Here is a 12,122-nt window from a genome sequence, read left to right as displayed (position 1 = left end):
AAGGAGTTTGGCTATTTCACTCATTTCACGAGTGCTATCTTCTACCCTTTTCTCTGCTTGAACTGCCCTAGCTTCGGATGCAAAGAGCTGCTGCTTTAGGGTGGCCACTTCCTCCTCTAAAGATCGTAGGCGGTCGGTAGGGTCCTCTTGCGTTGTGTGTTGGTTCGGTGTTGCTCTCGAAGAGTGAGGGTCGCTAAGGATCCCTCTGGTGCCTTCATCCTTGTTTGACTCTTCATCGAAATTCTCCCCTTAGTAGTCCATTACCTGGTGTTCTTTGGGACCTGCTTCTGGGTTTTCCTCTTGAACCTCTGCTGGTTCTTCATCAACCCATCCGTTGGCCACCAAGGCCTGGTAGTAGAGGTCTCCTTGCTGGAACTCAGCCATGGTGTCTGCGCGAGAATGGAGGTGTGAGAAGCGGGTAGAAAGTGTACGTGCGAAAGTTATATAATATCCTAAAATACTCCTATAGTATTTTATTTGATGTTCGATTATGATGTTCTCTTGCATGTATAGTTGGTAAGTTGTAGGCTTGTTGCAACATCACTATCACTCCCAAGCACATGTTGGTCATATATCAAATAAATATAGTTGATCAGGCTATAATTATCCAAATATGATTACATAACCGCCTAGGTTTGACTGTAGTGTCCAACCTCTAAATACTTTTGTTTTCTTCTCATTATGATACTGTTCTAGTAAGTATGTATACTTTTATAAAATACTCGCATTTTTAAAGCATACCTGTAGTCAGAGTGTTTTAGTCCCATTGTGTTTATAGTTGTATATCTTGTATGGTTGGATATACTAGTTCACTATAAACAATGCTTTGATACCAATCTGTCACACCCCCGAACCGGAACGGCGGAAACGTCCGGGGGCGGATAACGTTATTGTACAGTATCATAACAATTGAATATAAATGAAACATAGCAACACAAACATTCATACATTAATATTAAGTTTACATTGTTTACAATACTTGTTCTGTTCAAAAGTTAAACACGAATAACAAAAGTAGAAATAACATAATGCAGCGACGTTGGGCCTCGAACGTGGTGAATACCTGTCTACTAGATCTCTTAGAATACAAGTTGTTTTGAAAAGCGTCAACTAAAAAGATGGTGAGTTCATAAGCATTTTTGTAAGAAAACTTTGTAATATCTTTGTTCATAGCAAGTTGTAAAACTCCAGAAAATCCAATATTTTCTTATAAAAAGTAGTTTGTGAGTCTCGTTCCAAAATCGTGTATTATTGCATTCATGTACTTTAGTTTTCCTTTGTTGTTTCTGAAAATAGGGTGTTCCCAGAAAATCCTATATTTTCTGTATATAAAAGATGTTGTGGTCTTAAAACCCTAAGACCGAAGTTGTGAAATCAGTTTACAAAATATACGAAACTAAGTTTTGTATTTTATAAAACAAATGGAGTGTATATTCCTTGTAAATTCCAATGTTAATAGGACCCTACTCTATGTGAGTCGTTACAACCATACTAATATGACGAGAACGCCTGTCCTGACATTCTTTAGGCGTCAGCTACTATGAAAGATATTTTGTCACCTTAGACTGGCTTGTCTAGCTGTAGCGAACAGCACAAGTGTGGGGTCTCAACCCCGTATAGATCTATACACAATTATCCCATTCCCCCTCCAGGAGACTCTGGTTATAACTACAGGACATACAATGTACACTAGGTAGGTACGGTGAAGAAAAACAAATCTCACAAGAGCCTTAACGGAATTTACGCGAGTTTTGACTCCCATTATTAAATAATGCAAATAATGTTTTCCTTGTGTAAAGTTATGACTGCAGCTTTATGACACGCGTTTTACTGCTTTATGACATATAGCTAATTACTTGTATTTCTAAAAGTTTTATGATGGATGGTTTATGACACGCAGATATTAATGTCATAAACACTCTGTTTTGTATACCGACTTGATAAAATTATTTATATTGATAATTATAAGTAATCACTAATAGTTTGTTAACTTGCAATATGTTATGAATATGACATAATATACTAAGTTTAAAACCCTTGAAATGGTATCGACATAACATGATTGTTTTACTAGCAACATTTATTTATCTTGAAAAATAACCAAGTTTTGTAGGGTGTTTTTACATACCCAAAATTTTGTTGCGATCTTTGCAAACATAATATTCTATTTTTGTTGTGACTAAAATATTGTCACTAGTTTCACCAAAATCTCATATTAATCCATAAAATCAATTATGTTTCACTTTTTGCACAAGTTTTAGTGGTAAAAGTATTTTTAACCACTAAGTTGCCATTTTGAGTATAACTCATCATATTTTACCTAGTAACTTTATTTTGTGTTTAATATAATACAAAAATATGTAGATCTATACAAAGATAACTTAGTTCTAACTACATTAGACTTGTAAAATCTCAAGTTTATGGATTATTAACATGAAATAATATCATTTCAACACACATAAACATATAATCATATGAGTGCATGCAATTATTCAAGGATTTAAACAAGATTTGACTTGCATCCCCCCCCCCTCCCCCAAAAAAAGAATGAAAACTTGAAAAGAGTGGGGTATGAAGCTCACCTTGGTTTGGTTTGGTGGATGATTTGAAGAGATGTTGAGAAGTTTCCAAGTTTTAACACTTGAAGAGTTTGATAAACTCTTTGAACCTTAGAATATCCTAAGAATATTAACACATAATTTTATGTGTAAATATGATGAAATAAACAAAATCATATGTGGAATCACTAGCCAAAACTTGAAATACTTACAAGGATCTAGGGATATTACTTGAAGAATATTGAACTTGAAGATTCTAAGCTTGTTCCTATGGTGGTATGAAATGTTTGTTAAGTGAAGTGAAGGAGTATGAATAATCAGAGAGTAAAATTGGGGATTGGGGAGATCTAGTGAGGATGTTCTCGTTTAAATAAGGGAAGTAAGGTTGATGTGAAGTTTACTTGGAGAAATGTTGGATAATTCATAAGAATCCATGATTGCATGGGAAAAATGGTAAAATACAACTCATAAATCTGTAAAAAACTTTAAAATATCTAAGTGTTTACTCCCCAAGATGCTCCCTAGGAAAGTGTTTACGTGCTAACATCACATCCCTAAGTAGTTTACGCCTGTAAGGTGGTCCACCAAGGAGTTTACGCCCTAGCATTGCTCCCTAAAGTAGTTTACGCCCAAATAAGGTCCACTAAGGGGTGTTTACGCCCTAGGATCCTTCCTAGGGTGGTGTTCACGCCCAAGACTGTTCCTAGCATGGTGTTGACGCCCAAGATGCTTCCATTTGATGTGTTCACGCCCAAGGGGGTCCACTAAGGGTGTTTATGGTCTTAGATGGTATCCTTAAGTGTATTTATGTTTTTGATGATTTTTACAAAGGTGTATATGTTTCTAGTGCTTAGAATGCTCAAAATGATGGCCTTAAAGTTCAAGCATTCAAGGTTGCAACATAACCCAAGTTCGTATATCTATATCATGTGATTCTTACTCAAATCCATTTGTCTAGTTTTTGCCTTCATAACTTGTTTACTTTCAAGAGATTACCTTGTATGTGGCTTCCAAAGTGTACACTTTCATATACATGCACTTATGCCCTAATGGTTTCCAATGTTTTCATTGTAATAGGGTTACAATTTAGACCTTGCTTGATCCAAATATTTCGGGTTGTCACATCATCCCCCCGTTAGAGGGAATTTCATCCCGAAATTAAAATTCTCTGTGGAATATTAAGGGTTGAGCAAAGTGGTGTGTACTTCTGTTTCTTTTGATCTTCTTATTCCTAGGTGAACTTAGATCCTTGCTTGGCATTTCAGTGGATTTTCGCTATTAGTGTTTGACCTTGCTCTTTTGATTTTTTCTGCCTTTGATACCTTATATGCTCCACTTCTGGGTGTTGGTTCTTGTTTACCTTGATCTCATCGAGCGGGACTACGAGAGCTTCGGCGGTCAAACACTTAATAGGGTTAAATACATGGATTGTGAAATATACGAAGTTGTGTTCTTATGGTAACCGAAGGCTATAGGTTACCGGACCTATCCTGGCGAGGATCTCGAATGGTCTTTTAAAGATTGTGCTCCTAGTGTTCTAGAAGTAGTGTCCCTAGGCCTTTAGGGTTGGCACTATTGTTACCAAGGTTGAGGTTGTGTGTGGTGCAGTTGGCCTTATGAATCCTAGGCTGCCTCAGGAGTTCTCTTCCTACGGAATCCTGAACTAGTGGAGTGTCGGCCATTGCTTGATTCTTAGAGTTGTGTGAGTGGGCTGTCGATTCGGAATAGGGGATATCGATCCTTGTTGATGGGTTTGCTTGATTCTTAGAAATCATTGTTCCGATGTGCAATCCACTTTTCTTCTTTATAGGTTAGACGGGTGTCCTCGGAGGTTAGAGGCTTGGTCTGATACTTTCCTTACTTATTAGGCCGTTCCATTGATCGGACAACATCTGTTATAGGGTCGGTGCTGAGTGATATTGGGGGCTTTGGTTATTGGGATGGTTCCATGAGTCGAGTCGATTCTGAACTCAATTTATTACATGGGTGTCGTTTCCGAAAGAACTTTGGAAGCGTCTGGGGGAGGTTATCAACCTCTGGGATTCCCTTGATGCCTTTGGTTTCTTGTTTCCCATATTTATGGTGGGGTTAGGAAGGAGCGCAATATCTCTCACTTAAGTACTCACGAGTCTAGATGCTAGAGATAGTCCGGGGATTTGTTGTTATAGGTTGAAAGAGTTTTGATAGTCGGTTGGTTGAGGCATAGGGTCTGCTCGTAGCCCATGAAATCGTTGTGGTGAGGATCAAGCCAAAACATGTCGGATGTCGAAATTGGAACCTCTTACTGTAACGGATGTTAAGTCGACTTAGAAGGGATGTTCATTTAGACTGATAGTGTGTTTTATGTATACAACTTACCCTTGTTATTACTATTGTAATTACTTTGTACCCGGTTTATTGGGTGTTCTAGTAATACGATTACTTTGATATAGAATGATGAACTTTCATGGTCTGATTTCTACTAGGTCTCTTCATGCTATTTTTGTGTATTCTAGTCGTATATACTTAAGTTCGAAAAGGCAGTCGACTGAGTGGCCTTGCCCAAGTCCATAACCAGACAAGGAACATGAATCAAGGTGGAAGTTCGCATTCTGACTCTATAGAGTCCCTATTATATATGAACCTGCGTTTCAACTAAGCCATCATAGCTCCCTGTAAGGATCTGTAGTTTTTCTAAGAGTGATGTGGTTTTGTTCGGACGAGGGAATATTTTACGACCATGATATTAAATTGGCAAAAATTTCTTTAAGATTTGATGCTTATTTTTTCGTTGTTTGGAAACGTACCAAAAATCTCGGCAGGGTTCTTTGCTGCTTCTTCATGTCTCATTGTTAAACTCCTCCTGCTCCTTCGTCATTCTTCTCTGTTGGAAAATTCCTCTTGAAATGTCCCGTTTCACCGCATGCATGACATACTGTGCTTATATCTGGGTTGGGGGTTGGAATGACGCATGGGGCTGGGGCCCTACAGTGGCGGGCGGTGTGCCCCTTCTTGTTGCACCTATTACGATGCAACTCTCGGCAGGCTCCATTATGATGGAAGCTGCACTTGTTTCATTTAGGAAGGTTTCCAGCATATGGTCTCACTGGTGTTGGTGTGATAGGTTTCATGGCATCATGGACAACATCATTATGTTGTTTCTTCGAAGGCCCATGAATTGGATGTCCATTTTTCTTACTCCCAGACTTTCACTTCCTGTTCTTAGGTTTGGGGTTTGGGGTGCCTTGGTAAGTTGTAACTCGTTTTTCTCCTTGGTTGTTACTACGGTTGGAATTGTTGACACTGTCTCCATTTCCGTTTGAGTTATTGGCGTTGAGTTGCGCCATGACAGCTGTTACAGCGGCTTGGAGTGTTGTGGTGTCGATCTGTAGAATTGGTGTTTTGATGGTGTGCTGGTTATTTTCATGGGAAGACATGATTCTGTTGCATGATGAGAAACAAGTTGGTAAATAACTGGGGTCATTTCTAGTTGTATCTCATCTATGATTATAGACATACAGTCATGCATGCATGCATATAAGTCACATGTTTTGTTGCACAATTCTCAATGTTTCGACCTACATCCCTATGACGTTTTATGGTAATGAGTAGTAGTAGCTATTGGACAATCGTTAATTTTAACAAAAGAGGATATAGATATCAGTACAACTGGTTGATTCGGATTACAAGGGTTCTTGGAGGGCGTACCTCTCTTGATTCAATATTACTAGTTATAACGAAGTACATAATAAACCTAAGAAATAGTGCGAGTAGTGTAATGACACTCATATGTCGAAATAACGCACAAGGAGCTCGGCTATTTCACTCATTTCACGAGTGGTCTCCTCTACCCTTTTCTCTGGTTGACCTGCCCTATCTTTGTGAGTCTCGTTCCAAAATCGTGTATTATTTCATGCATGTACTTTAGTTTTCCTTTGTCGTTTCTGAAAATAGTGTGTTCCCAGAAAATCCTATATTTTTTGTATATAAAAGATGTTGTGGTCTTAAAACCCTAAGACTGAAGTTGTGAAATCAGTTTACAAAATATACGAAACAAAGTTTTGTATTTTATAAAACAAATGGAGTGTATATTCCTTGTAAATTCCAATGCTAATAGGACCCTACTCTATGTGAGTCGTTACAACCATACTAATATGACGAGAACGCCAGTCCTGACGTTCTTTAGGCGTCAGCTAGTATGAAAGATATTTGTCACCTTAGACTGGCCTGTCTAGCTGTAGCGAACAGCACAAGTGTGGGGTGTCAACCCCGTATAGATCTATACACAATTATCCTGTTCCCCCGCCAGGAGACTCTGGTTATAACTACAGGACTTACAATGTACACTAGGTAGGTACAATGAAGAAAAACAAATCTCACAAGAGCCTTAACGGAATTTACGCGAGTTTTGACTCCCATTATTAAATAATGCAAATAATGTTTTCCTTGTGTAAAGTTATGACTGCAGCTTTATGACACGCGTTTTACTGCTTTATGACATATAGGTTATTACTTGTATTTCTGAAAGGTTTATGATGGACAGTTTATGACACGCAGATATTACTGTCATAAAAACTCTGTTTTGTATTCCGACTTGATAAAATTATTTATATTGATAATTATAAATAATCACTAATAGTTTGTCAACTTGCAATATGTTATGAATATGACATAATATACTAAGTTTAAAACCCTTGAAATGGTATCGACATAACATGATTGTTTTACTAGCAACATTTATTTATCTTGAAAAATAACCAAGTTTTGTAGGGTGTTTTGACATACCCAAAATTTTGTTGCGATCTTTGCAAACATAATATTCTATTTTTGTTGTGACTAAAATATTGTCACTAGTTCCACTAAAATCTCATATTAATCCATAAAATCAATTATGTTTCAATTTTTGCACAAGTTTTAGTGGTAAAAGTATTTTTAACCACTAAGTTGCCATTTTGAGTATAACTCATCATATTTTACCTAGTAACTTTATTTTATGTTTAATATAATACAAAAATATGTAGATCTATACAAAGATAACTTAGTTCTAACTACATTAGACTTGTAAAATCTCAAGTTTATGGATTATTAACATTAAATAATATCATTTCAACACACATAAACATATAATCATATGAGTGCATGCAATTATTCAAGGATTTAAACAAGATTTGACTTGCATCCCCCCCCCCTCCACCAAAAAAAAGAATGAAAACTTGAAATGAGTGGGGTGTGAAGCTCACCTTGGTTTGGTTTGGTGGATGATTTGAAGAGATGTTGAGAAGTTTTCAAGTTCTAACACTAAACTCTTTGAACCTTAGAATATCCTAAGAATATTAACAAATAATTTTATGTGTAAATATGATGAAATAAACAAAATCATATGTGGAATCACTAGCCAAAACTTGAAATACTTACAAGGATCTAGGGATATTACTTGAAGAATATTGAACTTGAAGATTCTAAGCTTGTTCCTATGGTGGTATGAAATGTTTGTTAAGTGAAGTGAAGGAGTATGAATAATCAGAGAGTAAAATGGGGGATCGGGGAGATATAGTGAGGATGTTCTCGTTTAAATAAGGGAAGTAAGGTTGATGTGAAGTTTAGTTGGAGAACTGTTGGATAATTCATAAGGATCTGTGATTGCATGTGAAAATGGTAAAATACTACTCATAAATCTGTAAAAAACTTTAAAATATCTAAGTGTTTACGCCCCAAGATGCTCCCTAGGAAAGTGTTTACGCCCTAACATCACATCCCTAAGTAGTTTACGCCTGTAAGGTGGTCCACCAAGGAGTTTACGCCCTAGCATTGCTCCCTAAAGTAGTTTACTCCCAAATAAGGTCCACTAAGGGGTGTTTACGCCCTAGGATCCTTCCTAGGGTGGTGTTCACGCCCAAGAATGTTCCTAGCATGGTGTTTACGCCCAAGATGCTCCCATTTGTTGTGTTTACGCCCAAGGGGATCCACTAAGGGTGTTTATGGTCCTAGATGGTATCCTTAAGTATATTTATGTTTTGGATGATCTTTACAAAGGTGTATATGTTTCTAGTGCTTAGAATTCTCAAAATGATGGCCTTAAAGTTCAAGCATTCAATGTTGCAACATAACCTAAGTTCCTATATCTATATAATGTGATTCTTAATCAAATCCATTTGTCTAGTTTTTGCCTTGATAACTTGTTTACTTTCAAGAGATTACCTTGTATGTGGCTTCCAAAGTGTACACTTTCATATACATGCACTTATGCCCTAATGGTTTCCAAGCTTTTCATTATAATAGGGTTACAATTTAGACCTTGCTTGATCCAAATATTCCGGGTTGTCACACACAATAAATATTATACCAAAACTTAGCAATAATAATGCTAGGTTTTGTCGAAGGAAAAGACGATTGTTAGAAGCGAAGCGTTGTCCGAGTTTCGAGTCATCACTTTAACAAGTAAGTGCATAGTTACTTTCATCTTACACATAGATATGAAGTATTTAATATAAATTACGTGCTATTTGTGCATATTATATGTGGTCCTGATATCTATGCTAGATGAACGATTTATACATGTTTATGTAATTTAAACTGTATATGTATTTTTATACTTATAAATATATATTCGGTAGCGACGGGTGATGAGAGAAAGGTGATGATAAATAGGTGATATGATATGTGAGGAGATGCCATAATCTTGACCTGCAATGTAGCGATGTAGTCATCTAGCAGACTATAGATGACGACCACAGACTATAGATGACGACCACAGACTATTCTAGATAGTCATGTGGAAACACCAGCAGGATCATAACATGTAGGCGATGAATTACGAGTTCAGGCGATGTTGTAACTATGTATTTAAGCGATGATACTCTAACCCTTACTTTGAATTACGAGTTCAAGCAATGTTGTAACTACATATTCATGTGATGATACTCTAACCCTTTGTTTGAATTATGAGTTCAGGCGATGTAACTACGTATTCATGTGATGATAATCAGTATTGTTTATGCGATGTAGGCGATGATCCTTAGGAAAAGTCCTTAGGAGCAAACATATAAGTAAATGCGATGTAAGGAGATGAGAGGTAAATACGATGTAAGAGATGACCCTTAGGATAAATCTTTAGGGAAGATTAAATGAATAAAATGGGGATGGGTAATTGGGTTAATTGTTTGACATGAATTATGTGAACAAACAAAGTAAGTATATTATTATGGGTTGAAAACCCTATGTACTCACCAGGTTTCCCAACCTGACCCACTCAGTTTACTTATATCACATGTGTCGATTTGAAGATACATTACACTGAGAGATTAAAGGAGATGTAAATCATTAGTGTAAACGAATTTAAGGTCTGTTTATGCTTATGTTTCTGTATTGAAAATGACATCCCAAAGTTTTAATATAAACAAAATTCATTTCTTCATAAATGCTTTGATAGTATATTTATCTTGTTTTCTGGGAACAAATTCCGCAACATATTTCTTTAAAATGGATACTCTGATTTTGTTAATAAGAATAAATAAAAATTTTAAAATGACCATGAATTTGGGGATGTCACAGATGGCAAAGAGGTCCGCGAAGCAAAGTACATAAGACATCAAATATGAACTGAGATCAGCAATAAAATCACAAGCACCAGCACACTTTGTGGCTGATTTCAGTGATGATCTACAACCTGAAGCGAAGTTGGAAAGCAAGGAATTCCAAAAAGAAGAAAGCATGGGAAGACGAACACTCTTCACTGATGGATCTTCCAACTTTAGAGGAACATGCCTAGGGATCATACTAAAATCGCCATAGGGGGACATCATACCCTAAGCAGTCAGCTGTAAATTCGTTGCAATCAACATCGAAACTGAATACGAAGCATTGATCATGGGATTACAGTTGGCCAAGGATCTTTATATCAATTATCTTTAGGTATTCGTTGACTCCTTATTATCAACTAATAATTTTAATGGACCCTATGCAGTAAAAGGCAAAAGACTAGCACTACACCTCCAGATCCTCAAAAAATTGGCCTCCAAATTCGATGCTTTCCGCTTAAGCCAAGTTCCTAGAGAAGAAAATGTTGAGGCAGACGCACTAGCCAACCTAGGATCTTCCCTTAGGATCAGAACTTAGGATCCCTATAACCCATATATTGATCCCAATGATAGAAGATCCCTCCGACAAACCAGATAATCCCAATGACCACGGTCAAACAACCAACTCCAGAAGAACATCAAAGACATGGATTATTTATGCATAAGAAGTGAACCTCTAGCAATCCGAACCAATCAAGATCGAAAGTCAACCTGTATCCGAGATGTGAAGGATTTCCGAAGCTATATTGAATCTGAGATGAAGATATTCAGAAGTCAGAGTCTGTACAAGCATTTATTGCTTTATATATTTTTATTGATGTAACAGTTCTTAGGACAAAACGGTATGAATCTTTTAATTGTCAGGTTGTCAAACACTTAGTTGTAACCAGTCCTTAAAATGTGTTATCGATTTGTACCAAGTTCTTCCTCTACTATTTAAGGAGTGAATGTTTCATGAATCAAGTACGAAGAATAGTAAGCAATCAATCTATTCTCTTCACATCAATATCTCATGCAAGTCAAACCTGTTTCATTTACATTCTACTTGTTTCTAGTTGTCTTTGAATTGATTATACTCAACGTTACTTCATTTATTACTTGAATACTTTGTTGATTATTAATATTCAAGTCTTGACTGGCTTACCAGACTTGACTGGACCAACTTATTAGAAGCAGAAATTGATCTTAAAGATTAACTCAAGGTTTGAGTTTTCAAACCTTGTCCGTGCATTGATACTTGTTCTCTGAATTGGTATCATAGCTTGATTGATTGTCCTTTGAATCCATAAGAACAAATTATAGTTGATCTGAGATTACCTTGGTATCTCAATCATTTCTATGTTCAGGACAAAAGTTCTTCTATATACCGCTTCTGCTCTAATATCTTAACTTCAATGACTGCTCCTAATTCAACTCAACAAATGTATTTGATGCAAATAGAAAATAGTGTGGGTTCCCCTTCTCGTGCCCCACTGCTATTTGTTGAAGAGTATGATCACTAGAAAGTTAGAATGGAAAGAATTTTACTTGGCAAGGAAAAAGGTGAAGAAATATGGAGATCTATAAAAGAAGGTCCACATATTCCGTTCAGACCAATGGTGACAGATGCCACTGTAACTCTCATGGGCCAAGAAGATCAATGCCTAACACCTCTCACTGCTACAGACATCGAGAATTTGCATGCATACCAGATTGCATTTTCCAAGATGGTTTTCAGTGTTCCTCCATCTCTCTTTGAGCACATTAAGTTGTGCAAATCAGCAAAGGAGATTTTGGACACTCTTCAGGATCTGTTTGAAGAGTCTGGAAATATGAAAGAAAAACGGCTGACGTCAGTTGGTAACTATTTTGATACGTTCACCACTACTCCTGGTGAATCCGTAGCCTCGACTTGAAATAGGTATCAAATTGTTGTAAACAACATGACTGCACACGGAATATTCAAAACTCCTCTTGAGTACAAACTGAAGTTTATCAATAGCCTTAAAAAAGGATGGGGGAACATCAA

Source organism: Lactuca virosa, chromosome 5, assembly GCF_052849685.1.
Source record: "Lactuca virosa cultivar CGN04683 chromosome 5, Lactuca_virosa_CGN04683_v6, whole genome shotgun sequence".
Classification (NCBI taxonomy): Eukaryota; Viridiplantae; Streptophyta; class Magnoliopsida; order Asterales; family Asteraceae; genus Lactuca; species Lactuca virosa.
This window is presented reverse-complemented; position numbering follows the sequence as displayed.